Raw genomic sequence first — 24,473 nt, 5'->3', positions numbered from 1 at the left:
ACCCAGGCAGGGGGGTCTTGTACCAGAGAATCCCTCACCCCCAATGGGGGGACACGTCTCCTCTGTTATCTGGCACCCCAAAGTGGGGACATTTGTCCCACACAGGCCAAGGTTTCCGCTCCCCGCAGACACTGTCCAAGTTACAAACCCGGTCTGTGCCGGACAAAACAGGTTTCAGGAAGGGGCGGCTTTCCCTGTCCAACCCCATGGAGGTCCTGAGCCCTGGAGCTGGTTTGGGTTGGACGAGGAGGTCCCTATGTAACAGGTTCTCTCTCTCTCCCCTCACCCCACTCCTAGCTGGTGGAGGACATGGCCAATCAGCTCCGCTTCCTCCACGCTGTGCCGAGTCTGTGTTTCTAGGCACAGCGGCAGGGGCGGGACACCCTGGAGCCCCACGTTTCCAAAGCGGCCCTTGTGGAGAGCATTGCGGTGAGTGGGACCCCGTGCCCAGCCCCTGGGGCGAGGGAGCCAGACATGGGAGGAAGCGTTAGTGGGGCCGGAGGGGGAAGCAGAGGACAGGGGTTCCTGGGGCTGAGGGCTGGGGAGCAGGGAAGGGTATAATTGTGACACTGATCAGGACCTGGCAGTGGGGGAATTGTAAGCCTGGAGGGGAGGGGAGAGAAGGGGAGGGAGGAATTGGGTGGGAGACGGGGAAGGAAGTTTGATGGATGGGAGGAATGGGGGGGCCCAGCTGGTTGGGGGTGGGGGTGACACTGGCTGTTTCTGCAGAGCACTTTGGGCTCCTCCCTGGGAAGCGCCTGTGGGTCTGCGGGGCCAGAGTCTCACACGCGGTTTTGTTTCGTTGAGGTCTCCCAGGAGCTGATTGAAAATCTCCCTGAGGTGTCAGAGCCGAGCTCCATCATTTCCAGCTCCATGGTCGCGGTTTACAATCTCAGGTACCAGGACCCTCCCGTCCAGCCGCCCTAACCCTGGTGCTGATCAGGCCCAGAGCCGGGAGTCACAGATCCTCCTCCGGCTAGGTTACCCCCAGCTGTGGCTGTTCCCATCCCCCAGCAGAGGAGGCGGGAACGTCCCCTCTTTCCTGGCTGGGGGGTTGATTTCACTCCAGGAACGTTACAGTGGCCCTACGGAGGGGATCACTGCGGGGGAGGGGGTCATGTCCATAGCAGTTCCAACGCCACGCTGGTGCTGCAAAGTGTATGACAGGTTCCTCTCTCCTGCCAGCAAACTGAAGCCGCCACTTGCCCTGGAGCTGGAATCTCGCCTCCTGAGGGCTCTTCTCCACAGGATCGTTACCATGGGCACTGGGAACGACACCCCCCAGTTCCGGGTAGGTCCTGATCCTACTTCTCTGTCCCAGGAGCAGGCGCAGGCTCTGGTCCCTGCTCCCTCGCTTTGATAGAGTGCTGAGAATAGGGGAGGGGTGAGCAGAGCTGGGAACAGGCCCGTGACAAACTGGCAGGGGGCCCCCTTCCCTCCAGAGTAGATTGCATTACCCCTCCGTGGCTGATCCCAGACTTTCCCCCTCTCCTCATTCTGTGATCTGCGGCATGGACTCTCCCGGGGATCCTACCTCCCACCCATTGCAGTTTGGCTGTTCCATAGTCTGCTGGCTACCAGGCCCTGCGCAGAGAACTGCTAAGAGCAAGGATTGAAGAGGCAGCAGGCATCTGGCCATGAACTTTTGCTTAGTGTCCCTGGAGTGATGTGAAGGGGATAGGCCAGGTTGTGCCTTTTGAGTCTTGCCAGGGCTCCTGGAGAATCCTCCTAATTGTCCCTTGACTGGTGTAGCCCCATGTCCCTTGACTGGCGGGTGCTCCCTCCTCTTGCAGGCTCTGCACAAGAGCTATTTACAGAGCCTGGACACCATGCTCAGGGGCCTGCTGACAGAGACCCCCAGCTTGGAGAAGCTGCAGCACCTCTTGGAGGTGAGTAGAATGGGACGGTCTGGGGTGGAATTGCCCCTGAACCCCGGGGGAGGGCAGCAAAGGAGAGATTAGAAGAGCCACATTTCCATTGTGTCCTTCCAGCTTGGACCCAGCCGGCCACACTTTCCCAGAGCTGCCCGTGCAGGGGGAAGGAGCTGGGACTGTCAGCCAGAGCTCTGCCCGGTTGCATTAAGCACTAACAGTGAGCACCAGGCCTGGCTGGGGACTGAGAGACTGAAACCCCTGTGAGATGCAGGACATGGGCCTCTGAGAAAAGTCACTGGCTCCTCTCTAGGGAGACCCTGAGATACAGGAGGAGCCTCAGGGAATCAGCTCTTCTGTCCTAGGGACACTGCAGTTCCCGGAGGGATTGTTCTCATGGCCGTTCCATCCATCCTACCAAGGCCTGTGTAGCTGGGGTCTGGGGTCCAGGGCATGTGCCTTGATCCTGACGTGCTGTTCATGGATCAGGGGTTCAGGGCAAATAGACCAGCCCCAAGACTGACCATTGTCCCAGCCTGGAGAGACAATGAGCTTGTGCGTAGCAAGGCGTGGGCAGTGTCATGGACCGCCTTTTCAAGCTCTGTGACCAGGGCTCAGCTATTCCACCCTGAGCACAAAGTCTCAGCCCCTTGGGGACGGGGAGAGGCTCATTTGTAGAGCATGTACGCCTGCCCGCTGACCCTCCCCTGCCTCCTTCTCCCGCAGCACATCCATGTCTGGCTCCATTCCAAAAAGGCCCGGGAGAGAGCTAGGGCCATACAAAGCAGCGCTGCCCTGCTTGAATTTGCCAGCTCCCTGCCTGGATTTGACGTAAGTGACCTTTGACCCCAGCATCCTGCAGAGTCAGGGCTTGAGTCAAGTTCCTCATCCCCTGACTAATTGGTCCCCCCTGGGTCCGTAAGGGACTGCGTTCCATAGGCCACTGGCTGGCAGATTTGTGCCTGGCCTCAGGGCCCTTGTTATTCTGGAGCAGCTAGGCAGCGAATGCTCATAGAGGGCCCTTGCCCTGGTCCCTTTGCTCCAAGCTCCCTTGGGGGCAGAGAGGAAGAGGGCTCTCGCTTCTCTCTCCCAGCGCCTCCTACAGAGGGGTGGGAGCAGAGCTCTGGCCCAGGGGCGCTGGAGAGCTGAAGGGAGAATGTTGATGGATTCCCCTCTCCTCCTCCTTCCACCAGACCTCCTCCGACTTCTCCAAGGCAGGCGACTTTGTGCTGCAGCTGGGTCTCCATGTATCCCACCCAGCCAACAACATCAGTCACCAAGCCAGGGGTGGGATATATTGGCTGCACAGGCTCCTGGTGCAGAAGAGGGGTAAGAAACCCAGCTGGACAATGGGACCCCATGGAAACAAGCTCTCGGAGACTAGTTCCAGCTGGCCATTGGGACGCCTATAGAACTAAGGCCTCTCTGTTTAGACCCACTGTAGCGGGGAAGCGGAACCCCAATAGAAACAAGGCCCCTCCTTAGAGACTCCCTCTGCTGGGCAATGGGACCCTACAGAAAGAAGCCCCCTCCTCTGAGACCGATCCCACCTTAGATGATGACTCTTTCTCTTCCCCCTCTCTGAATTAGGGAGATGAGTGTGAAAGTGCCAGGGAAATTGGCTGCTTTATTTCAGAGCCTGGCTCTGTCCCCCAGCCCAGGGAAATAGCCCACCCACAGGGCAGCCAGCTCGTGAGGGGACAGGAACGGAGCTATTGAGACACATGGAGGGAAAGAGCCCTGTCAAGGCTGTATCCCCACTTTGAACTTTAGGGTACAAATGTAGGGGCCTGCATGAAAACTTCTAAGCTTATCTACCAGCTTAGCTCTGGTCCGCTGCCACCATCTTAAGAATTCCCTCCCTGGGAAGCCTTGAGAAACCTTTCACCAATTCCCTGGTGAATACAGATCCAAACTCCTTGGATCTTAAACAAGGAGAAATTGACCCTTCCCCCCTCCTTCCTTTCACCAACTCCTGGTGAATACAGATCCAAACCCCCTTTGGATCTTAAAACAAGGAGAAATCAATCAGGTTCTTAAAAAGAAGGCTTTTAATTAAAGCAAAAGGTAAAAATCATCTCTGCAAAATCAGTATGGAAAATAACTTTACAGGGTAATCAAACTTAAAGAGCTCAGAGGAATCCCCTCTGTCTTAGGTTCAAAGTATAGCAAACAAGATAAGCACTCTAGTAAAAGGTACATTTACAAGTTTAGAAAAACAAAGTAAATCTAAGACGCCTTGCCTGGCTTTTACTTACAATTTTGAAATAAGAGAGACTTGTTTAGAAAGATGGGGAGAACCTGGATTGATGTCTGGTCCCTCTCAGTCCCAAGAGCGAACCACCCCTTAAAACAAAGAGCACACACAAAAGCCTTTCCCCCGCCCAAGATTTGAAAGTATCTTGTCCCCTTATTGGTCCTCTGGGTCAGGTGTCAGCCAGGTTACCCGAGCTTTTTAACCCTTTACAGGTAAAAGGATTTTGGAGTCTCTGACCAGGAGTAAAAGGATTTTGGAGTCTCTGACCAGGAGGGATTTTAGTACTGTACACAGGAGAGCTGTTACCCTTTCCTTTATAGTTATGACAAGCCCATCGTGAGGGCAGGGGCAGGAGCAGGGACCACAGGGGATGGACACAAAGCTTGTAGGATGTCACCAGTTGGGTAGTCAGGGCCAGATCCTGACTTCAGTGGGTGTGGGGGGTTCTCAGTATTAGACACCACCATTGACAGGCACCCACACCCAGAGCACAATGACCGTAAGGGTCACAGGATTACTGTGATGACTGAAACAAATCCCCCTTCTGGTACTAAACCGCCTGGTATGGACCCTGCGATTCCATTGGGCCGTGGATGCCACGAGGACCCTGGCCAGTGTGCACCCAGAAGGAAAGCGGCAGTGAAAGCGGAATGCCAAACCTCCCCAATGGGTGTGTCTTCCTCCCCCAGGGCTCAACATCACCGAGGGAAGAGAGCTGTGGTGCCGGGACGGGCTCCAGGACACCAAGCGCGTGGGGTACAAAAACCTGGCCAGCGTGGGAGAGGTAAGGACTCTCTGCCGGTGCATTGCAGCAGCTCCGGTGTGGAGTTGTCTCCCCCTGCAGTGAGTGTGTCATGGACACAGGGCAAGAGCCTGCTACTTATTTCCAGCAGAGTATGTGAGGCTCCTGGGAATGTCAGTGGGGTGAGGCGTGGGAATGAACCAGATCTAAAAGACCCCTCCCCTCTAGCGGGTGAGCTGCAGGAGATGTCGCTGCTGGGAGCAGCAGAGTGTCCTGTGTTGTCTGGGTGAGCTGGTTTCCGAGTGCGGAGACACATTTCCAGCATCTCATGGCACCTGCTCCAGAAAGAGCTATGGGAGGCCTCAGTGCCTGCAACCTCTTACTGAAGGGGGTTTCCTGGTCCATGGGACCCCAAAGGTTGGCTGCCTCAGGACTCTTCTCCACCTTGTGAGCCACTAGAGGGATTTGGAGCCTGGTTCTGAGCCATTGCAAGGGCTCTGGTTCTGTTGGTTTTAGGTCTTTGGAGAGATATTTACTGAAGAGCAGAAAAGAACTTTCCTCCAGGCGGCGCTGCAGGCCGTACACCACCCCCTGCTCCGTGTCAGCCAGGCTGGGCTGATGCTGACGTATTCCATTCTGGGGGAAGCCGGCCAGCTGATAGGGGACGAGGTAACCAAAGAGGGATCAACTGGGGAGGGAACCCCAGGGCCTTTCACCTCCAGGCCATTGAAAATCACTCCCATCCCGTCCCCAGGCGCTGACCTGGGAGCAAGGAGAGGATGAACCCAGGCAGGTGCCATTGGTAGGTGCCAGCTTGTCCCCTGAGCAGCTCAAAGCAGGGCAGACCCAGCTCTCCAGAAAGGCTATTTCCTAACAGGCATCACATCAACACGACACGCTGCCATTGCTCATGCTAGGGGCTGCCAACTCCCCCAGCCACCTCTGTGAGCCTTTCATCCCCTCCGGGCCTCAGGCCGGTTCCTAGTGCTCTGGGATCATGTTACCTCAGCCCCCACCTGCTCTGGGAGAGCTGGACGAGTCAGTCAGCAGAGGCTGCTCAAGTGCCCCATTCCTCAGAGCTACTGTCCATGGCATCATGTTAAGGACTGGGGGATCCCTTGGGGAAAGATGTCCACTTCCTCTCACCCCCCGACACTACTGCCCAGAGGCTCCCAGCCCCTCAGCTGGAGGGGGCGAGGGCGGCTGAAGGGATTCTGGGGAGCGGAGCTGAATCCCCAGCTGGGTTGGGAGGTAGAACAGCTCTCAGTGGGGGACTGAGAGGAGTGGGGGCAGGAGTTCATTCCCCAATGGTGGGAGAGGGGATGGGAGTCACTAGAGAAGAGAGGAGATTTCGTCTCGGGGGTTGGGTGGGGGAATCCGTCCCTCAGACATGGGGAGGGGTGGGGAGGAAATTTTGCTGGCTCCCGGTGCCGTTAATACCCTTCGTTCTCGTGGGTGTCCGAGTCTCTGATTGATCCTTGTTCCCTTGCAGCAGGGGGACATTACAGCAAAGGTGATGGCCGAGCTCTTTAATATCAGGTGCTTGAGCCAGGTGCCCAAAGCACTGCAGGGGCTGTGCTCCGCGGGGCAGCCTTGAAGACCCCCCCCCCCACGTCACCTGACCAGAAGCTCCTAGCCCCTGCCGCAGGTACGGCTCTGTCTCACTGTGCCTGGGGGGGAAGGGCTGGGGGGAGCAGCCATAGAGCCCACAGCACTGAGAGAAACCAAGGCTGAGCACCTCGCTCTCACCACCGAGCCCTGGAGCTGGGGCCAGGCCAGATACCGGTTCGGAAGAATCGGGCTGTGGGGCTGGCCCAGAAATGAGAGCATCCGCAGAACCAGGGGTTATGCTCAATAGCCATTGCAGTCTGGGAGGGGTGGCCTGACATGGAGCCCCTTCCCTGTCGTCACTGCTCAGACCTTCCCATGGCCCGTGTCACCCCTGACGCAGCGAATGTCTGACCATCCCCCACCTGGGGCCCAATCCACCCACCTGGGATCTGAACCCTTCCCAGACAGGAATGAAACTCCCCCCTAACAGTCTGGGGCAGGGAAGGATCCTCCCCATCTGGCAGGTGGGAACTGAGACGTAGAGGAAGGGATGTGGGCCTGGTCACACAATCCTGGGTGGAGATCTGGGAAGTGGACTGGGTCCCAGCCTAGAGCTTTTCCCCCAGGGGCACTTTCACTTTCTGCCCTTTATTCTCCCCTCCGGCTAGGGGGCCTGTGAGTGTGAAATGAACAGGGGGGTGATGGGGTCCTGGCACATAGCCTGGATGGGAGCTCCCCTTGGCTTGGACCCCAGGGTCAGAGACATCTTGGTCATCCTGCTGTCCTTCTTTTACTGCTCGGAAGGGAGTCCACCGATGAGGGGTTTCTAGGGCTCCAGTAAGTCATCCTCATTCCCGCCCGCATGTACCACCCTGCCCTGCCCTGCCCTGTCCTCCGGTTTCCTTGCTGTTGACTCTGGCTTGACTCTTGACTCCGGTCTCTGGCTATGACTTTGGCGTGACCCTTTTTGGCTCCAGATTTTGGTTATGAACCCGGCTCAGTTTTCTCCTTGCCTTTCTCTAGCCTCGCTCCAGGCCCTCCACCCACCCGCTCCAGCATTGCGTCCTCCTCCTGATCTTCCCCAACCCCTCGGATTTGCCCTTCGGCGTGTCGATGGACTTTGGCTTGGGCATGGACTTGGATGATCTTTGGTCTGACCACCCGGCTTCGACCTCTGGCCTGGACTTGGACACTGGCTCTGGTTCTGCTTCTGCTTTGTTGATGGACTCTGATCTCAGTTTGGATCCTGGTGTGTCCCTGGACCTTGATTCTAGCACCACTCTTCGCGTAGGTGCCATCCATATGCAAAAGGGGACCCATCACACCAGGTGTGAACCAGGGCCGGCTTTAGGCCAATTCCACCAATTCCCCGAATCGGGCCCCGCGCCTAAGAGGGCCCCGCGCCCAGTGGCAGGGCTGCCGGGGTGGGGGCAAGTGGCCGAGAATCCCTTGCCTGGCTAGAGGCTCCTTTTTCATTTTTACTCACCCGGCGGCGCTCCGGGTCTTCGGCGGCACTTCGGCGGCGGGTCCTTCACTCACTCCGGGTCTTTGGCAGCACTTCGGCAGCAGGTCCTTCAGTGCCGCCAAAGACCCGGAGCGAGTGAAGGACCCACCGCCGAAGACTAGGAGCGCCGCCCGGTGAGTACAAGCCCCACGTGTTTTTTTACGTTTTTTTTTTTTTAGTCATCCCTGCCGGGGCCCCGTCGAAACTGTTCGAATTGGGCCCTGCACTTCCTAAAGCCGGCCCTGGTGTGAACCATGGCCTCACTACATGAGCCTGGCCCGGTGCTGCCCCTACTGGAGTTGTGCAATGGAAATGACTGAAAATGTAGGGGTTCCTTTAACCAACCTCCATCCCTGGACCTACTCCACCATTCTTGACTCGGACACCCGGCAGTACTATAAGGGCCCTACCGTCAATCAAACCCTAACCCCCCCCTTGATTCCTTAAGCCCAACTCCTTGACCCCTTAGTCCCTCCCACCTTTCACCGGACGTCCCGCCCCATGGGGGTATTACTTCCGGGGTCAAGGTGGTCACATGACCAGACGCAAGGTGTGTCATGTGACACCTCTAAGAACTCCTCCCACCACCCTCTACCAATCAGGATGAGTTTCGTCCTGAAAGGACCGCCCCAAGAGGAGATTTGACCAATCAGGGTGCCTTCTGGGGTGGGGTGACCTGTCTGGAAGTGGGCCATGTGACCCCTCTAAGAACTCCTCCCACCACCCTCTACCAATCAGGATGGGTTTCGTCCCGAAAGGACCATCCCGAGAGGAGATTTGACCAATCAGGGCGAGTTCCGGGACAGGGTGACCTGTCCGGAAGTGGGCCGTATGACCCCACTAAGAACTCCTCCCAAGGCCCTCTGCCAATCAAAGTGCAGCACCCTTGCCCCATCAGTTCCAGCGCTGGACAGAGGAGGCCATCTCTTACCAACGACACGTGTTTTAGAAATTGTGGAAAGGCTGCTGAGAGGAAAGTTGGACTCCTTCACCACCCCCGTGAAAACTTCGGACTTTGTTTTAGCCCCGAGTGTCTTTGACCATCTGCAGAGAAAGCGCTACATCAGCAACAGTTCCGAGGAGGAGGAGGGAGCGACCGAGGGGAGCCCTTTGGCCCAGCCGTTGATGGATACGTCGGAACCCGAACCCAAAACCAAAACCAAACTGCTTGTGAGACACCCCGATGAGCATGGTGGCCTCTCTTTGTCCACCCCCTTAGAGGTGGAATGCGATCACGGCTTGCGGGAGTCACCGGTGGACAAGGTGAACGGAAAAGACAGCGCTCAGGTAAATGAATGATTAAGAAGAGACGGTCGAGGTCTTGCGGCCAACAGAGATCTTTTGGAACACCTCATTGCCCATGACAGAAGATGGTATGTTCAGTTCTGCCATGGCATTCAGAAACACACCCCATCGTTTAGGTACATGTCTGCTAGGAACAGAGCGCGTCTGGGTGACGGCCCTGCCTAAGTCGAGCATGTTAGAACCATTAGCCACAGAGCCTTTATACACAAAAGCCCCTTTATCATTCCATGAAGAGAGATTTGTGTCCTGGCCCAGCTTATTTAGCAATACTATTGCATTTTTCTTATAACGCTTATTCACGTTATCTAACATCTCCTGAGCAACAGAGTCTGAGGTCTTTGGTGTTTCTGGGGGTTTGGCAGTTACATTCTGTTCCTGTTCTGGTCGAAACAGACCTATTTTCCCTGATCCACATCGCTCTGCTTCACGTACATTAGGTACCTTTGAAGCACGGCACTGTAAAGTTGAGCCTTTTCGCATTCGGCCAAGTCAGTTCTTTGAAGAACAGACTTCATTTCAGCATCCAGTAAGCGAGTTGCGGTCATGCTCATATTTTCCTCTGCCAGAGGGGGAGCCCTTCATTGCTCCAACTGGCGAACTAGGTACATTTTTTCTGCATACTCCATTATCGATTACTTAAAAGCCCCGTTATCAGAGGGATAGCAAAACTTAACAGAGGGCCGATAAACCCCCCAGACTGCTTCACCAGATGCTTCTTTCTTTGAAGTGAAGCCCTTTTATTACATAAAGTTTTTATAAGCGTGCGTCTCTTTTTCAGCATACGCACTTGATTCTGTGTTAAAGGTACGTTTCCTTTGAAGGTATTGAGCGCTATTTCTGAGATGGCCACTACTAGATCGTCAGAGGCCTAACACAGTATAGCCCTCCTTTGCTGCGGGGACGATTTGCTAAGTCATTTTAGCAGGCCCAGGTTTCTCTTCACGCAGCTAGACAGGTTTTCGGTCAACAGCCCCGGCTGTTAAAAAGGGGCCTGCCAAGAATTCATCTCTTTTTATACCCGGCTGTTGTTCTTTTCAAAGTATAAACCGCCGGCCAGTCTGGAGGGAAAAGACCAGTTCTTAGTCTATAAGCTTCTGGTGTGGAAGCATTGAAATCCACCACCAGGTAGCTATAAGGTCTTTTGGTAGCATCCTCAAAAGCTTCTAGAAAGAATTGAGCTTTGCCGGGGTACATTTGCCGAGCGAGCGTAGCGATTTGTAATTTATCCCTGGGGTTTCTGAACAGAACCATGTACTTTGTGTTTAGGTGAATCGTGCGACTCTTTTTTCCCTGACAAACTCCACCATCGCAGGAGTTTTCAGTCCTTCGTTTTTTATTCACACCCCCTAGAGCGCATGCTCTGGGTTTGTGAATGTGTGTGGTTCTGCGCACATTCAGAGCCCCTAGAGTGCGTGCTCTGGGTTTGTGAATGTGTGTGGTTCTGCGCACACTCAGAGCCCATAGAGCGCGTGCTCTAGGTTTGTGAATGTGTGTGGTTCTGCGCACATTCAGAGCCCCTAGAGCGCGTGCTCTGGGTTTGTGAATGTGTGTGGTTCTGCGCACATTCAGAGCCCATAGAGCGCATGCTCTGGGTTTGTGAATGTGTGTGGTTCTGAGCACATTCAGAGCCCCTAGAGCGCGCGCTCTGGGTTTGTGAATGTGTGTGGTTCTGCGCACATTCAGAGCCCCTAGAGCGTGTGCTCCGGGTTTGTGAATGTGTGTGGTTCTGCGCACATTCAGAGCCCCTAGAGCGCGTGCTCCGGGTTTGTGAATGTGTGTGGTTCTGCGCACATTCAGAGCCCCTAGAGCGCGTGCTCCGGGTTTGTGAATGTGTGTGGTTCTGCGCACATTCAGAGCCCCTAGAGCGCGTGCTCCGGGTTTGTGAATGTGTGTGGTTCTGCGCACATTCAGAGCCCCTAGAGCGCGTGCTCCGGGTTTGTGAATGTGCGCGGTTCTGCGCACATTCAGAGCCCCTAGAGCGCGTGCTCTGGGTTTGTGAATGTGTGTGGTTCTGCGCACATTCAGAGCCCCTAGAGCGCGTGATCCGGGTTTGTGAATGTGTGTGGTTCTGCGCACATTCAGAGCCCCTAGAGCGCGTGCTCTAGGTTTGTGAATGTGTGTGGTTCTGCGCACATTCAGAGCCCCTAGAGCGCGTGCTCCGGGTTTGTGAATGTGTGTGGTTCTGCGCACATTCAGAGCCCCTAGAGCGCGTGCTCTGGGTTTGTGAATGTGTGTGGTTCTGTGCACATTCACAGCCCCTAGAGCGCGTGCTCTGGGTTTGTGAATGTGTGTGGTTCTGCGCACATTCAGAGCCCCTAGAGCGCGTGCTCCGGGTTTGTAAATGTGTGTGGTTCTGCGCACATTCAGAGCCCCTAGAGCGCGTGCTCTGGGTTTGTGAATGTGTGTGGTTCTGCGCACATTCAGAGCCCCTAGAGCGCGTGCTCTCGGTTTGTGAATGTGTGTGGTTCTGCGCACATTCAGAGCCCCTAGAGCGCGTGCTCCGGGTTTGTGAATGTGTGTGGTTCTGCGCACATTCAGAGCCCCTAGAGCGCGTGCTCTAGGTTTGTGAATGTGTGTGGTTCTGCGCACATTCAGAGCCCCTAGAGCGCGTGCTCTGGGTTTGTGAATGTGTGTGGTTCTGCGCACATTCAGAGCCCCTAGAGCGCATGCACTGCGTTTGTGAATGTGTGTGGTTCTGCGCACATTCAGAGCCCCTAGAGTGCGTGTTCTGGGTTTGTGAATGTGTGTGGTTCTGCGCACATTCAGAGCCCCTAGAGCGCGTGCTCCGGGTTTGTGAATGTGTGTGGTTCTGTGCACATTCAGAGCCCCTAGAGCGCGTGCTCTAGGTTTGTGAATGTGTGTGGTTCTGCGCACATTCAGAGCCCCTAGAGCGCGTGCTCTGGGTTTGTGAATGTGTGTGGTTCTGCGCACATTCAGAGCCCCTAGAGCGCATGCACTGCGTTTGTGAATGTGTGTGGTTCTGCGCACATTCAGAGCCCCTAGAGGGCGTGCTCCGGGTTTGTGAATGTGTGTGGTTCTGCGCACATTCAGAGCCCCTAGAGCGCGTGCTCCGGGTTTGTGAATGTTTGTGGTTCTGCGCACATTCAGAGCCCCTAGAGCGCGTGCTCCGTGTTTGTGAATGTGTGTGGTTCTGCGCACATTCAGAGCCCCTAGAGCGCGTGCTCTAGGTTTGTCAATGTGTGTGGTTCTGCGCACATTCAGAGTCCCTAGAGCGCGTGCTCCGGTTTTGTGAATGTGTGTGGTTCTGCGCACATTCAGAGCCCCTAGAGTGCGTGCTCTGGGTTTGTGAATGTGGGCGTTTCACTCACAGTTTCCTCAGGGTTTTGTGTGGCGGTGGCCGCTAAGGAACTGGAGTTGTGGTTGTGTTGTTGCAATACCTCGGGGAGGACAAAAAAGAAAAACATTTTACAAAACTGAACTTTACCATCTTTCTCACCCACACCTATGTATTTACTTAAAATACAAAACCTCATAGAACAACCAAACCAATAAGCAAAATATATTTACTGGGCTTCATCCATCCATCAATCACTGATGCTGGTGAATTTTCCTTTTCAGCTGTCTCTTTCCTTTTTCTTTTGAACTTGTTTTTCCTCTGGTCTAAGGATCTCTCATGTTTTGACAGTACTGCGGAGCAAACAACATTATTATAAAACTCATGAAACCGTCTTGTAAACTTAAAAAATAAAATATTCATTAAGGTGTTTTTCTATTTAAAAAGTCACAGCTTTAAAACAAATAATCCATTTCAGGCTGTACAACAAACACAGGTTTTGAGTTTATTTCTACCACTTAAAAAACAAAACACAACAAAACAAACAAACCACAAATAACCCAAAAACATTTTTAAAAAAAATACATCTCATTTTGCAGAATAAAAAACCAAACTGCTTTTAGAATCCGTTTTAAAACATATTTTGCACAGTAAAAAACCTTGTTAGTTTGAAACAAACCAAGTACTTTTTAATAACCTACACTAGGGTTACCATATTTCAGCAAGCAAAAAAGAGGACGGGAGGAGCCCCGCCCTAGCCCCGCCCCCATCCTGCCCTAGCCCCGCCCCTGCCCCCCCACTCCCCGCCCCCCCCAGAACTCCCAAACACCCCCCCGTTCCTTGTCCCCTGACTGCCCCCTCCTGGGACCCCTGCCCCTAACTGCCCCCCAGGACTCCACCCCCTACCTAAGCCTCCCTGCCTCTTGTCCCCTGACTGCCCCCTCCTGAGACCCTCCCCCCATCCTAACTGGCCCCCTAGGACCCTACCCCCTACCTGTACCCTGATTGCCCCAACCTTTATCCACACCCCCACCCCCAGACAGACCCCTGGGACTCCCACGCCCCATTCAACCACTCCCCACCCCCTGACAGCCCCCCCCAGAACTCCCGACCCATCTAAACCCCTCTACTCCCTGTCCCCTGACTGCTCCGATCCCTCTCCCCACCCCTGCCCCCTGACAGCCCCGTCCCCAGAACTCCCAACCCCCCCGCTCCTTGTCCCCTGACTGCCCCCTCCTGGGACCCCTGCTCCTAACTGCCCTCCAGAACCCCACCCCCTACCTAAGCCTCCCTGTTCCTTGTCCCCTAACTGCCCCCTCCTAAGACCCCCCCACCCTAACTGCCCCCTACCTGTACCCTGACTGCCCAAAACCTTCTCCACCCCCCCAAAAAGCCCCCCCGAACTCCCGACCCCCCCCCGTCTCTTGACTGCCCCCTCCAAAATCTCCCTGCCCCTTCTCCTGCCCCCTGGCCCCCTTACCCTGCCGCTCAGAACATGGTGTTGGGCTCTGTGCGGAGCCGGACACGTGGCTGCGCTCCCCAGCGCAACACACAACCCGGTCCCACCCCACCCAGTGCTGCCGGAGCGGGGCGCTGGGCAGCAGGGGAGGAGGCGCTGCCGAGGCCCGATGCAAACGGCCCGGCAGGCCGGCCGGCTCAGAATGCGGGGGGGCGGGGGGGGCGGGGAGGAGGAGCTCTACAGCTGCTCCGGAGTCCAGCCCGGCAAGCTGCGGGGGAAGGGCTCTGGCTGTCAGAGCCCCATGCGAGCGGCTGAATTTCCTGCAGCCCTCCCAGCCGCGCCTCGCTCTGCATAGGGGGGAAATCCCGGACATTTTTAGTGATTTACAAATTCCCCCCCGGACGCTATTTTTAACACAAAAAGCAGGACATGTCCGGGTAAATCCGGACGAATGGTAACCCTAACCTACACCTATGCCTTGCACAGACCCCTCTCACACACAAAACAGCAGCTTTATAAAACACACCAAACCAAGTTTGCAGCCATATACTTTTCAATAACCGCCCCCCCATGCATTTAAAAGGCCCATGCTTGTTCTGTCCCCCAGCCATGTGTGCTTGGGCCTTTGGGTTAGTTAGTATTATTCCCCCAATTGCCTCAAACACATTTTAAAAACACATCACATTATGCACAGTAAAAAAACCTGTTAGTTTGAAACAAACCAAGTACTTTTAAAAAACCTACACCTATGCCTTGAACAGACCTCTCTCACACAGAAAACCGCAGCTTTATAAACACACCAAACCAAGTTTGCAGCCATATACTTTTCAATAACCCCCTTCCCCCAATGCATTTAAAAGCCAATTGCAAAAAAGTTACCTTTCACTATGGGATAAAGTGTTGCAAGCACATGCTTGTTTTGTTCCCCCCCATGTGTGTTTGGGTCTTTTTCTTAAGCAGGGTTCTGTAACTTTTTGTGCAGACTAGACGGTCAATATAACGCCGTGTCGTGGAAAAACGACCACGCGTTGTGTTTGGATCAGAATCGCCCGAGGCCCCTTTATTACCAGCATGCAAGGGGGGTACCAGCGAACTGGCAGTCCCCCCGAATACAGATTTTTCAACAGCTTTTATAGCAAAAAAACACAATTAGTAATACACACGTCCTTGTTCACATTATTGCCATAACTGGATAAATGCTGTGCAAGTCAGTGGAGACCCTGACCGTGTTTTAAAGAAAATAACCAAACCAGAAGATGCCTGCTTACAGCTGTAGTGGAAAAATTGCTGGCATCTTCTGGTTTGGTTATTTTCTTTAAAACACGGTCAGGGTCTCCACTGAATTGCACAGCATTTATCAAGGTCACCCCTTGCGCTAAATGATCTTGGGTTAGGCACAGACATTGCATAGCATTACCTATGGCTATACCAGTGTTTAATAAGCTTTCCAAACACAGCTCAGCACATAGGCCCCGGAGCTTGCAGTTTATAGCCACTGAAGTCCAAGTCACAGAGTCATGGTGCCGTTGGGCTGGTGCATCTATGACACAGCCCTCGCAATCTTCACAAAGCTTTTCCCTAAGGCAGTGTTTAAGGACAGCATAAACAGCAACGCGTACAATAGTTTGCATGACTTTTTTTTGCTCACGACATGGCACTGGCTCAGTTAATTCTATGCCAAGCCTCCTCCTAAACTACTCATAGCCGTCATCCTCAGAGTCCTCTTCAACAATTTGTATCGGCGTTGAGCAAAGACAAGGTGGGCCCGGTTCATCTTTGCTGCTTGATGCAATGCTGTTCCAGGGCCTCTAGGGCCTCTAGAAAGGCATCGTCGAGCTGTTGAGAGATTTTCAGAAAAGAAACAGTGTAAGCACCCCACTGCTTGTTTTTAGATTTACACAACCCCCAGTTCCTAACCCATTACTCCTCCTACTCGACCGTCGCTTCTTAATCATTCATTTACCTGTGCGACGTCTTTTCCGTTCACCTTGTCCGCTGGTGACTCCCCCAAGCCGTGATCATATTCCACCTCTAAGGGGGTGGACAAAGAGAGACCTTGGGGCTAAAACAAAGTCCAAAGTTCTCATGGGGGTAGTGAAGGAGTCCATGTCAGCAGCGAACCAGCTGAGCGGCGAACAGCAGAGGCTAACAGAGGGAGTTTGCCTGGGAGCTGTCCGAGAGGAGGTACGCTAAGTGCTGCATTAGGGGGGCTGTGTTGGTGAGTATCTGAGTGTCTGCTGCTGGGACAGTTGGTCAGTTTGACCGTGTGCTTGATTGCTTGCTTGTTTGTTTGAAAAGTGTGAATTGGGAGTGCTTTGTTCCAGGTGGGCCTTGAGTGGGCCTGACTGGTATATAAGGGCAGTCAGCAGCGAACCAGCTGAGCGGCGAACAGCAGAGGCTAACAGAGGGAGTTTGCCTGGGAGTTCGCCTGGAGAGAGCTCACCGAGGCTTTCATCTGCAGGTTTCTCTGAGTAGTTCCTGCAACAGCTGAGGAAGCTCTTAAGAGGACAGGGATATGGAAGGTGAGCGATCAGTTGTTGTAACCTGCACAGGTTGTGCCATGTTTGTCTTTCTTCCACAGGACAGAAGCGACTTTGTCTGTACAAAGTGCAAGCTGGTCTCCATATTGGAAGAGAAGGTTCGAGGGCTGGAGAAACGAGTATCAACACTGCGTTGCATAAGGGAAAATGAAGATTTCCTGGACAGACGTCAGGAGATGCTTCTACGGCCACAATGTTCTGAAGATTCAGAGCAGGCACAGCAGGGACAGAAGGATTGTGAAGAGGTTTGGCAGCATGTGACTTCCAGAAGGAGAAAGAGGAGCGTCCATGCACCAGCAATGGAGATACAGGTGAGCAATCGTTTCCATGTTCTCTCCACAGGTACTAATGCGGAGAGTGGACTAGATGACCCATCTGAGGGAAGGGAGCAGAAGGAGACTCCACCGATTGGAAGGCAAAAGATGCACTGTCCTAGGGATGGGGGTTCCACGACCACCACTCCCAAGAGGAGGAGGAGGGTGGTGGTGGTCGGGGACTCCCTCCTCAGGGGGACTGAGTCATCTATCTGCCGCCCCGACCGGGAAAACCGAGAGGTCTGCTGCTTGCCAGGAGCTAGGATACACGATGTGACGGAGAGACTGCCGAGACTCATCAAGCCCTCGGATCGCTACCCCTTCCTGCTTCTCCATGTGGGCACCAATGATACTGCCAAGAATGACCTTGAGCGGATCACTGCAGACTACGTGGCTCTGGGAAGAAGGATAAAGGAGTTTGAGGCGCAAGTGGTGTTCTCGTCCATCCTCCCTGTGCAAGGAAAAGGCCTGGGTAGAGACCGTCGAATCGTGGAAGTCAATGAATGGCTACGCAGGTGGTGTCGGAGAGAAGGCTTTGGATTCTTCGACCATGGGATGGTGTTCCAAGAAGGAGGAGTGCTAGGCAGAGACGGGCTCCACCTAACGAAGAGAGGGAAGAGCATCTTCGCCAGCAGGCTGGCTAACCTAGTGAGGAGGGCTTTAAACTAGGTTCACCGGGGGAAGGAGACCAAAGCCCTGAGGTAAGTGGGGAAATGGGATCCTGGGAGGAAGCACAAGCAGGAGAGCGCAAGAGGGGAGGATTCCTGTCTCATGCTGAGAAAGAGGGACGATCGATGAGTTATCTTAAGTGCCTATACACAAATGCAAGAAGCCTGGGATACAAGCAGGGAGAACTGGAAGTCCTGGCACAATCAGGGAACTATGATGCGATTGGAATAACAGAGACTTGGTGGGATAACTCACATGACTGGAGTACTGTCATGGATGGATATAAACTGTTCAGGAAGGACAGGCAGGGCAGAAAAGGTGGGGGAGTTGCGTTGTATGTAAGAGAGGAGTATGACTGCTCAGAGCTCCGGTATGAAACTGCAGAAAAACCTGAGAGTCTCTGGATAAAGTTGAGAAGTGTGAGCAACAAGGGTGATGTCGTGGTTGGAGTCTGCTATAGACCACCAGACCAGGGGGATGAGGTGGATGAGGCTTTCTTCTGGCAACTAGCAGAAGTTGCTAGATCGCAGGCCCTGGTTCTCATGGGAGACTTTAATCACCCTGATATCTGCTGGGAGAGCAATACAGCGGTGCACAGACAATCCAGGAAGTTTTTGGAAAGTGTAGGGGACAATTTCCTGGTGCAAGTGCTGGAGGAACCAACTAGGGGCAGAGCTTTTCTTGACCTGCTGCTCACAAACAGGGAAGAATTAGTAGGGGAAGCAAAAGTGGATGGGAACCTGGGAGGCAGTGACCATGAGATGGTCGAGTTCAGGATCCTGACACAAGGAAGAAAGGAGAGCAGCAGAATACGGACCCTGGACTTCAGAAAAGCAGACTTTGACTCCCTCAGGGAACAGATGGGCAGGATCCCCTGGGAGAATAACATGAAGGGCAAAGGGGTCCAGGAGAGCTGGCTGTATTTTAAAGAATCCTTATTGCGGTTGCAGGAACAAACCATCCCGATGTGTAGAAAGAATAGTAAATATGGCAGGCGACCAGCTTGGCTAAACAGTGAAATCCTTGCTGAACTTAAACGCAAAAAAGAAGCTTACAAGAAGTGGAAGATTGGACAAATGACCAGGGAGGAGTATAAAACTATTGCTCAGGCATGCAGGAATGAAATCAGGAAGGCCAAATCACACTTGGAGTTGCAGCTAGCAAGAGATGTTAAGAGTAACAAGAAAGGTTTCTTCAGGTATGTTAGCAACAAGAAGAAAGTCAAGGAAAGTGTGGGCCCCTTACTGAATGTGGGAGGCAACCTAGTGACCGAGGATGTGGAAAAAGCTAATGTACTCAATGCTTTTTTTGCCTCTGTCTTCACGAACAAGGTCAGCTCCCAGACTGCTGCACTGGGCAGCACAATATGGGGAGAAGGTGACCAGCCCTATGTGGAGAAAGAAGTGGTTCGGGACTATTTAGAAAAACTGGATGTGCACAAGTCCATGGGGCCGGATGCGCTGCATCCGAGGGTGCTAAAGGAGTTGGCGGATGAGATTGCAGAGCCATTAGCCATTATTTTTGAAAACTCATGGCGATCGGGGGAGGTCCCGGATGACTGGAAAAAGGCTAATGTAGTGCCCATCTTTAAAAAAGGGAAGAAGGAGGATCCGGGGAACTACAGGCCAGTCAGCCTCACCTCAGTCCCTGGAAAAATCATGGAACAGGTCCTCAAGGAATCAATTATGAAACACTTAGAGGAGAGGAAAGTGATCAGGAACAGTCAGCATGGATTCACCAAAGGGAAGTCGTGCCTGACTAACCTAATTGCCTTCTATGATGAGATAACTGGCTCTGTGGATGAGGGGAAAGCAGTGGATGTGTTATTCCTTGACTTTAGCAAAGCTTTTGATACAGTCTCCCACAGTATTCTTGCCGCCAAGTTAAAGAAATATGGGCTGGATGAATGGACTGTAAGGTGGATAGAAAGCTGGCTAGATCGTCGGGCTCAACGGGTAGTGATCAATGGCTCCATGTCTAGTTGGCAGCCGGTTTCAAGCGGAGTGCCCCAAGGGTCGGTCCTGGGGCCAGTTTTGTTTAATATCTTTATTAATGATCTGGAGGATGGTGTGGACTGCACTCTCAGCAAGTTTGCAGATGACACTAAACTAGGAGGCGTGGTAGATACACAAGAGGGTAAGGATCGGATACAGAGGGACCTAGACAAATTAGAGGATTGGGCCAAAAAAAACCTGATGAGGTTCAACAAGGATAAGTGCAGAGTCCTGCACTTAGGACGGAAGAATCCCATGCACTGCTACAGACTAGGGACCGAATGGCTAGGTAGCAGTTCTGCAGAAAAGGACCTAGGGGTCACAGTGGACGAGAAGCTGGATATGAGTCAACAGTGTGCTCTTGTTGCCAAGAAGGCTAACGGCATTTTGGGCTGTATAAGTAGGGGCATTGCCAGCAGATCGAGGAACGTGATCGTTCCCCTTTATTCGACATTGGTGAGGCCTCATCTGGAATACTGTGTCCAATTTTGGGCCCCACACTACAAGAAGGATGTGGAAAAATTGGAAAGAGTCCAGCGGAGGGCAACAAAAATGATTAGGGGTCTGGAGCACATGACTTATGAGGAGAGGCTGAGGGAACTGGGATTGTTTAGTCTCCAGAAGAGAAGAATGAGGGGGGATTTGATAGCAGCCTTCAACTACCTGAAGGGGGGTTCCAAAGAGGATGGAGCTCGGCTGTTCTCAGTGGTGGCAGATGACAGAACAAGGAGCAATGGTCTCAAGTTGCAGTGGGGGAGGTCCAGGTTGGATATTAGGAAACACTATTTCACTAGGAGGGTGGTGAAGCACTGGAATGCGTTACCTAGGGAGGTGGTGGAGTCTCCTTCCTTGGAGGTTTTTAAGGCCCGGCTTGACAAAGCCCTGGCTGGGATGATTTAGTTGGGAATTGGTCCTGCTTTGAGCAGGGGGTTGGACTAGATGACCTCTTGAGGTCCCTTCCAACCCTGATATTCTATGATTCTATGATTCTATGTTTCCACTCAGCAGCCTTTCCACGATTTCTAAAACACATGTCCTTGGTAAGAGATGGCCTTCTCTGTCTGGCACTGGGACTTATGGGGTAATGGTGCTGCACTTTGATTGGCAGAGGGCCTTGGGAGGAGTTCTTAGTGGGGTCATACGGCCCACTTCCGGATGGGTCACCCCGCCCCGGAACTCGCCCTGATTGGTCAAATCTCCTCTCGGGATGGTCCTTTCGGGACGAAACCGATCCTGATTGGTAGAGAGTGGTGGGAGGAGTTCTTAGAGGGGTCACACGGCCCACTTCCAGACAGGTCACCCCACCCCAGAATCATAGAATATCAGGGTTGGAAGGGACCTCAGGAGGTCATCTAGTCCAACCCCCTGCTCAAAGCAGGACCAATTCCCAACTAAATCATCCCAGCCGGGGCTTTGTCAAGCCGGGCCTTAAAAACCTCCAAGGAAGGAGACTCCACCACCTCCCTAGGTAACGCATTCCAGTGCTTCACCACCCTCCTAGTGAAATAGTGTTTCCTAATATCCAACCTAGACCTCCCCCACTGCAACTTGAGACCATTGTTCCTTGTTCTGTCATCTGCCACCACTGAGAACAGCTGAGCTCCATCCTCTCTGGAACCCCCCCTCAGGTAGTTGAAAGCAGCTATCAAATCCCCCCTCATTCTTCTCTTCTGGAGACTAAACAATCCCAGTTCCCTCAGCCTCTCCTCATAAGTCATGTGCTCCAGACCCCTAATCATTTTTGTTGCCCTCCGCTGGACTCTTTCCAATTTTTCCACATCCTTCTTGTAGTGTGGGGCCCAAAACTGGACACAGTACTCCAGATGAGGCCTCACCAATGTCGAATAACGGGAAACGATCACGTTCCTCGATCTGCTGGCAATGCCCCTACTTATACAGCCCAAAATGCCGTTAGCCTTCTTGGCAACAAGAGCACACTGTTGACTCATATCCAGCTTCTCGTCCACTGTGACCCCTAGGTCCTTTTCTGCAGAACTGCTACCTAGCCATTCGGTCCCTAGTCTGTAGCAGTGCATAGGATTCTTCCGTCCTAAGTGCAGGACTCTGCACTTGTCCTTGTTGAACCTCATCAGGTTTTTTTTGGCCCAATCCTCTAATTTGTCTAGGTCCCTCTGTATCCGATCCCTACCCTCTAGTGTATCTACCACGCCTCCCAGTTTAGTGTCATCTGCAAACTTGCTGAGAGTGCAGTCCACACCATCCTCCAGATCATTAATAAAGATATTAAACAAAACCGGCCCCAGGACCGACCCTTGGGGCACTCCGCTTGAAACTGGCTGCCAACTAGACATGGAGCCATTGATCACTACCCGTTGAGCCCGACGATCTAGCCAGCTTTCTATCCACTTTACAGTCCATTCATCCAGCCCATACTTCTTTAACTTGCCAGCAAGAATACTGTGGGAGACCGTATCAAAAGCTTTGCTAAAGTCAAGGAATAACACATCCACTGCTTTCCCCTCATCCACAGAGCCAGTTATCTCATCATAGAAGGCAATTAGGTTAGTCAGGCACGACTTCCCCTTGGTGAATCCATGCTGACTGTTCCTGATCACTTTCCTCTAAGTGTTTCATAATTGATTCCTTGAGGACCTGCTCCATGATTTTTCCAGGGACTGAGGTGAGGCTGACTGGCCTGTAGTTCCCCGGATCCTCCTCCTTCCCTTTTTTAAAGATGGGCACTACATTAGCCTTTTTCCAGTCATCCGGGACCTCCCCCGATCGCCATGAGTTTTCAAAAATAATGGCTAATGGCTCTGCAATCTCATCCGCCAACTCCTTTAGCACCCTCGGATGCAGCGCATCCGGTCCCATGGACTTGTGCACGTCCAGTTTTTCTAAATAGTCCCGAACCACTTCTTTCTCCACAGAGGGCTGGTCACCTTCTCCCCATACTGTGCTGCCCAGTGCAGCAGTCTGGGAGCTGACCTTGTTCGTGAAGACAGAGGCAAAAAAAGCATTGAGTACATTAGCTTTTTCCACATCCTCGGTCACTAGGTTGCCTCCCTCATTCAGTAAGGGGCCCACACTTTCCTTGACTTTCTTCTTGTTGCTAACATACCTGAAGAAACCCTTCTTGTTACTCTTAACATCTCTTGCTAGCTGCAACTCCAAGTGTGATTTGGCCTTCCTGATTTCACTCCTGCATGCCTGAGCAATATTTTTATACTCCTCCCTGGTCATTTGTCCAATCTTCCACTTCTTGTAAGCTTCTTTTTTGCGTTTAAGATCAGCAAGGATTTCACTGTTTAGCCAAGCTGGTCGCCTGCCATATTTACTATTCTTTCTACACATCGGGATGGTTTGTTCCTGCAACCGCAATAAGGATTCTTTAAAATACAGCCAGCTCTCCTGGACCCCTTTGCCCTTCATGTTATTCTCCAAAGGGGATCCAGCCCATCTGTTCCCTGAGGGAGTCAAAGTCTGCTTTTCTGAAGTCCAGGGTCCGTATTCTGCTGCTCTCCTTTCTTCCTTGTGTCAGGATCCTGAACTCGACCATCTCATGGTCACTGCCTCCCAGGTTCCCATCCACTTTTGCTTCCCCTACTAATTCTTCCCTGTTTGTGAGCAGCTTGTCAAGAAAAGCTCTGCCCCTAGTTGGTTCCTCCAGCACTTGCACCAGGAAATTGTCCCCTACACTTTCCAAAAACTTCCTGGATTGTCTGTGCACCGCTGTATTGCTCTCCCAGCAGATATCAGGGTGATTAAAGTCTCCCATGAGAACCAGGGCCTGCGATTTAGTAACTTCTGCTAGTTGCCGGAAGAAAGCCTGGTCCACCTCATCCCCCTGGTCTGGTGGTCTATAGCAGACTCCCACCACAACATCACCCTTGTTGTTCACACTTCTAAACTTAATCCAGAGACTCTCAGGTTTTTCTGCAGTTTCATACCGGAGCTCTGAGCAGTCATACTCCTCTCTTACATACAATGCAACTCCCCCACCTTTTCTGCCCTGCCTGTCCTTCCTGAACAGTTTATATCCGTCCATGACAGTACTCCAGTCATGTGAATTATCCCACCAAGTCTCTGTTATTCCAATTGCATCGTAGTTCCCTGACTGTTCCAGGACTTCCAATTCTCCCTGCTTGTTTCCCAGGCTTCTTGCATTTGTGTATAGGCACTTAAGATAACTCATCGATCGTCCCTTTCTCTCAGTATGAGACAGGAGTCCTCCCCCCTTGCGCTCTCCTGCTTGTGCTTCCTCCCAGGATCCCATTTCCCCACTTACCTCAGGGCTTTGGTCTCCTTCCCCCGGTGAACCTAGTTTAAAGCCCTCCTCACTAGGTTAGCCAGCCTGCTATCACCCTGATTAGTCAAATCTCCCCTCGGGGCAGTCCGTTTGGGATGAAACCCATCCTGATTGGTAGAGAGTGGTGGGAGGAGTTCTTAGAGGGGTCACGTGACACACCTTGCTTCCAGTCATGTGGCCACCTTGACCCCAGAAGTAACACCCCCATGGGGCGGGACTTCCAGTGACAGGTGGGAGGGACTACGGGTCAAGGGGTGGGGCTTAAGGGTCAAGGGGCGGTGGTTAGGGTTTGATTGACGGTAGGGCCCTTATAGTACTGCCGGGTATCCGAGTCAAGAATGGTGGAGTAGGTCCAGGGATGGAGGTTGGTAAAAGGAACCCCTACATTTTCAGTCATTTCCATTGCACAACTCCAGTAGGGGCAGAACCGGGCCAGGCTCATGTAGTGAGGCCATGGGGTTCACACCTGGTGTGATCTGGCCACTTACTTGCGGAGAGCCTGCTTTTATGCAAAAAGTTGCACAACCTGATGTCACATGCTGCATGTACATCCCAGTTTCAGTCAACTGCAAAGGGGTGTGACCCAGCATAAGAAAAACAAAGTAAATCTAAGACGCCTTGCCTGGCTTTTACTTACAATTTTAAAATAAGAGAGACTTGTTTAAAAAGATGGGGAGAACCTGGATTGATGTCTGGTCCCTC

Source organism: Emys orbicularis, chromosome 2 (assembly GCF_028017835.1).
Source record: "Emys orbicularis isolate rEmyOrb1 chromosome 2, rEmyOrb1.hap1, whole genome shotgun sequence".
NCBI lineage: Eukaryota > Metazoa > Chordata > Testudines > Emydidae > Emys > Emys orbicularis.
Note: the sequence above shows the minus strand (reverse complement) of the source record.